The sequence below is a fragment of the Notamacropus eugenii genome, chromosome 6, assembly GCF_028372415.1.
Source record: "Notamacropus eugenii isolate mMacEug1 chromosome 6, mMacEug1.pri_v2, whole genome shotgun sequence".
In the NCBI taxonomy this organism is placed as follows: Eukaryota; Metazoa; Chordata; class Mammalia; order Diprotodontia; family Macropodidae; genus Notamacropus; species Notamacropus eugenii.
Genome location: NC_092877.1, coordinates 27,016,110 through 27,022,215, shown reverse-complemented (window position 1 = coordinate 27,022,215; position 6,106 = coordinate 27,016,110).

Below are 6,106 nucleotides of genomic sequence, written 5' to 3'. Positions count from 1 at the left end.
TAGTAATATCACATAACCTTGTAGAGTCATTGTAAAGACTAAATAAATGAGGTGGCATATAATGTGCTGGGCAAACCTTGAAGCACTATGTGAATGCTAGCTATTTAGTGATGAGGAAGGAGTCTTTCCCCTTTTGCTGCCGGTTTCTCAGAAGGTCTGTCAGTGCAGTAATAATGAGGGTATAAGCACGCAGAATCTCCAAAGGTCAAGGGCTCCCTGGAGGTCACATGGTGGTGGACCCCTTCTTTATGCACTTGTTTGGCTGCTCAGGGAGTGCTCTTCTTGTTAGCCTAGATGGCCTCTGATTTCCCCCAGGTAGTAACTGATTGGGATGACTATTGTGTTCAGGGGGAAAACAAAACAAAACAAACAGAACAAGATTGGAAGTGGTAGTTTATATAAAAGGGCTTGTGTGAATGAGTGGACTGAGATATGACAACATATCATGGGGGGTAGAAGGATGGCCCTTTCTTCCTAATCATAGGCTCTATGGTGCTGAAGATACTCTTGTCAGGATTAGTTCAAGCACTATACATGTCTAATATGCTAGGAGAAGGTTTTTCTTTACCATGAAGAGTGGCATGGGTAATGGGTAATGTGAGATAAATTGAGTACCCTACTTGGACTTAATATGGAGGGAATATTCTGGTATTAGAAAGTCAGCATCAGAAAATTTGGGTACATGCTATCCTTCCTCCTACCCTGGATAAATCATATTCCTCAAAGGCAGACACTGTGTGTGTGTGTGTGTTTGTGTGTGTACACACAAACACATGCACACAACACATGTACACATGCAGATATGTGTGTTTATGTATCCCTAGGTTCTTACACAGGACTTTATATATAGTAGTGTATGGTAGCATATCAAGTAATACTTATTAGATTGGGTAGAATAAGAGTTAAGATGAGCAGCCATGGCCACGAGTTGAGACTCAGCACAGGGAAAGCAGTGAGCCATGTTTATCAGGGTGTCTATTCCCACCAAGATTGCCTCATCTCTTGAGGGAAAGGATAGGAGGATTGCAGTAAGATCTCATTAGTATCAATAATGAATCAGATAATGTTACACGTACTTTAAGAAGAACAAATGAAAAAATTTCACGGGTTTAAAATATATATTTTACAAGTAAAATATGGGACAGGTGTCTCTCAATGATAGTTTTTGTGAAAGAGAACTAAGTCAGCAAACTCTATATCAATAAAGAGTATGATAAGACATCAAAACAATAACCTTTATATAGGCACAAAAGAAACAATTTTGAAAATTAAAGGAGAGATAGATAAATTGGAAATTAAAAAGATGAATGAACTGATAAACTAAGCTAAATGCTGATTCTTTTAAAAGATTAACAGAAGTGATAAACCTTTAGTCAACCTGATCAGAAAAGGGAGGATAGAAATGATACCAACAAAATGAACATGATGAGAAGAGATAAAAAGGATTATGAAAAGCTACTGCATATACTTGCATGCCAACAAAAATGAACACACACTGGAAATAAAGACTTACTTTTAAAAATATAAAATACCCAAGCTAACAGTAAATCAACTAGAGAACTTAAATAATTTAAGGAAATAGAACTATCAAAGGGGGAAAATATTTCTGGTCCTAAGACATTTACAGGAAAATTCTGTTGTTCAAAGAATAACTAATGCTTGTACTATGCAAATAATTCTCAAAAATTGAAAAATCAAGTATTCTACCAAATTCCATTCATGAGAAAAACATAATCCTAATACCTAAACCAGGGAAGTATAAATTGTAGAAAGAGAACTATAAGTCAATCCCCTTAATGCATATTTATGAAAAACCTTAAATAAAGACATGGAAATAACAATGGCAGTAATAAATCTGTTCAGTGTTGGGTTAAATTAAAAGCAGCATAATGTCCAGGTAGAGAAGGGAGCTTGTTGTTCTGCTGAACTCTTTAATGGCCAAACTACATCTAGAGTATTAGAGAATTTACTTTTAGATGCTGTATTTAAACAAGGACAGCTACAAGTTACTATGCATTCAGAAGATATGATAAGGATGGTCAAGGGAAATAAGAATGTCATATGTGGATCAGTTGAAAGAAGATGAATGTTTAATTCAGTCAGTCAACTAACATTTATTAAGCACCTACTATGCTCTAAGTGCTACACGGGCAATGCAAAGAAAGGCAAAGGGGCAACATGCTCTCAAGGAGCTTAGAGTCTAATGTTGGGGATGTGTAAACCAACACTTCTTAAGCTGTGGGTTAAGACCCCAACATAAAAAGGTTTCTCAGTGTGCAATGACCAAATCTTAATTAAAAATTAAACATGTAATGAATCCAAGGTATTTGTGACAGTGTTGGCCATGTTTCATTGCACAACTTCAGCCTTAATTCTCAACACAAAGCTAGTGCACTTTACACTGCATGCCCTTAGGACAACACCAAGGAATGCTGCCTAAACTAGGAAAGGGTTCATGAGTGGAAAAAGGTTGAGAAGCCCTGAGGTAAACAACTATGTAAAAATTTTATATATATATATATATATATATATATATATATATACACACATATATATACACATATATATATATGATAAAATGGAAGTAATAAATGGTGTCTGTCACAGGCAGAGAACTAGAAAGATAAAAAGTATTTATTAAATGCCTACTATGTGCCAGGTATTTTGCCAAGTGCTTTACAAGTATTATTTTCATTTTTTTCTTATGGTAATTTTTAGGATGATATTTTTGTCATTCCCATTTCATAAATAAGGCAACTAAGGCAAACAAGTTAAGTGACTTGCCCAGGATCATACAGCTTTTGAGTGTCAAAGACTAGATTTGAACTCAGATCTCCAAAGGCTCTATCCACTGTGCCACCTAGCTGCCAAGGGTGGGGCAAGTGGGAGGTACTTCTAGTGTATTAATTCCAGAGCTGGAGTGATCTTTAGAATAAAGTGATTTCTGGGGCATGGTATAAAAGCTTCAGGTGTGTCTTTGCTGAGAATATGAAGATTTAGTGACTTACTTTCTGGACCACTTCTTATTATTCTCTGGTTTTCTTCCTTCAAATTATGTTTAGTTTATAGTTTACCATACAGGGATGGCAGAGAGAGAAAAGGCCTATAAAGAAGGAAAATGGAGGAAAAAAGGAAATATTTTTTCCCCTTAGACATGCAGGCAGGCATCAGTTCTCTCCAGCACAGTGCCTAGTGGTAAAGGGACTCTGAAGTTCCTGGCCCATGTGGAACAAAGACAGAAAAATTGCTAGGGAAAGCCCTAAATCTGGGAAGATTGGAGCTGAGAGGGGTTATTAACCCGTTTTCCATGAAAGAAGTTTCAGCTTTGCCCATATTGTGGGTTTTGCCTTTTTATATGAATTTATTCCTAGCTACTAGACAAAAGACCAAATCCCATTTATCTTATTTGTTTAGCTGGAATTAATGTTTGTGTTCAGAATCTTTATCACTTGCCTTAGCTGTTAGCTGACTTGAATATCCTAGAATTGTGATGATTCACAGACTGATTTGGGTAGTGACATAAGTCATGTGGCTATTATTTCTTAGTCTCTTGAATGGTACCAGATCTATCTGTCCTTAATTAACATGTGGGTTGTATATATTCCAAAATTATTAATTAATTAGCTAGATCTTGCTTTTTCATCTCTAACTGAATCATCTAATAATAACAATTAGGTTATTGTTTTCATTTCTAATTTTGCTATTATCTCATTCTTTGCTTTTACTCACTTAATTTTTTTTTCTGTTGCTAATTAGAGCCATTCTCCCTCCAGTGGGGTAGTAATTTTTTCATAAAAAAGAATTGCTATCCTCATTTCTCAATATGTCCATGCTTCCCGTATGTCATGTGTTCTTTTAAAAATTTTTCATATTTTTCACCTAATTTGGATATCTGATCATCTGATGCAAGCCTATCCAGTTGCCAAGTTCCTCATTTCCTAGCCTGTTTTTCTAATTTTATATCTTCCTTGAATCTAGCTCTAGATTGTCTTGCCTATAACTGCATGGTGGCTCTCTCCCTACTGATAATTCCTTTTCACTCTTCAAATGCTATCCCAAGGGTTGTACAGTTAGATCTATGCATAATTTTACAATAAATTGATTAAACAAAATTATTCATTCAAGCTTTTACAGTTCACAAATCATAATCTCCCCTTGCCCCCACCATTTTCATATAGTTCATGTCTATACCAAAGGGTGCTAAGCAATCGAAGGAGTTACTTCTTAGAAATATTTCCTTCCCATTGCTTTTTCCCCCCTAACAGGCAAAGTTATAGTTCTAAAGAAAAAAAAAAGAGATGGAAGATGAGGAATCTGAGAAAATGAGATGAAATGACTTGCCTATTGTCATGGGCCATTGTAAGAGGCAGCATTTAAATCTAAGTCTTTGTGATTCCAATTCTATCATTTTATCCAATAAGCAAATAAGCATTTATTGTGTACTTTTTAATATGTCAGGTACTGTGGCAAGTATTGGGGTTTGAAAGAAGGGCAAAACCATGTTCCCTGCCATCAAAAAGCTCATATTGTAATGGAGGAATCAAGACACTAACACTTAGATACGTTCAGAATAGGATGGCTGTTCCTAATGACCCTGTATTGTCTTGAGGCTAGGAAAATTATAACAAAAATCAAGAAAACTAAGAAATTAATAATAATTAAGAAAATCAGAGAATTTTGATCTATATGTCTAGTTGTAGTAGCAAGCACTGTGACACATACAGGAAGGTCTGATAGCACAGGTTCTTAGATCTACCTTTCTAAAAGGAAAGCAACTTTTGAAGAGTCAACAATCTTCTTTAATCACATATACCAACAGAGAAAATACAAGCAGAAAAATAAATACCAACACACAGGGCTTGTAGCTGTCTGACCATAAGCAATATATACATCATAGATCAACAGACAGGTCCAACTGTCTAACCATTACATACAGACAGTTACCAGAGAGAGAAGCACTGTCTGGGTTTTGAAAGAGTTCTCATTTGGCACATGAACTTTCTTCCAAGCCCCTTACCTCAAAGCAAAACCTCACCTCAGAGTATTTGTACACTTTTCAGAACTGGAGGGCAACAGAACCCTCATGACCCAGTGCGTCATTAGTTAGCAAAAGGTGTGGGCCTTCCTACAAAACAAGCCTCCCCTAATCAATCTTCCCTTAATTGCTTTACCTGAAGCCTATTAATGGGCAAGGAAGATCTTTAACTCTTACATAACAAGCCTCCCCTAATCAAGCAACTCTTATTAATATTATACTAGGTTGGGTTGAGGGTGAGAAGGTGAAATCTAACAAATACCTGTCTCAACTCTACTCTATGAATTGCTCCCTTAATTCTAAATATATCTCATCTCTCATAGTTATAAATTTATTGTCCTTGTTATTCCTGTTTTCTTCCCTTAAAAACATGAGGACTTCATCTAGAAAAGAGTCTAATATTACCAAAGTAAAAGAATCAAAAATAATGACAAAATTGGATATTAGGAGGTGTTTTGAAAGTCACTTCCTTGACTTAGTGTTTAGGAGCTAGATTTTCCTCCAAATATTCTTGTCTTTAGGCATAAACTTTTCTAATTTTCCATAGGGGATCAAACCTATATTACTTTAAAAAATAGAAGTAGAAAAAGTTATTTAAAGGGAAACAGGTCTTTATAAGCGGCATCAACTGGCTCCTCCTCCTCTAGCCAGTGAATCATACAAATAAACAATGGTTAAGGATTGAATTTGGTGATTTGTCTTAACCATTTCACTCATCCAATAGATGAAGTTTTACATAGAATTGTTGACTCTTGGGGACAAATGCTTGAACAGCTTAATATGAACAAAAGAGCTCTGCAACCACAAAGTTTGGAGTATCTCCATATTTACTATTCACATGCATATCCTTTTCTCTTGTGAGTTAGCATACTTCTAAGAAAGCTTGGGTATTCACATAAAGGATTGGGATAGGGGAATTGTTTCTATTCTCTATCCCAATAGAGGAGGAATCTTAAATAAAGACCCTGTTTGTACATATCTTTCTGTAGGAATCCAGAAACAATTAGAGAACATTATTTCTAATTGATGGAAAGAGTTGCCACCAAGGATTGGACTACCCTAGGGAAAAGA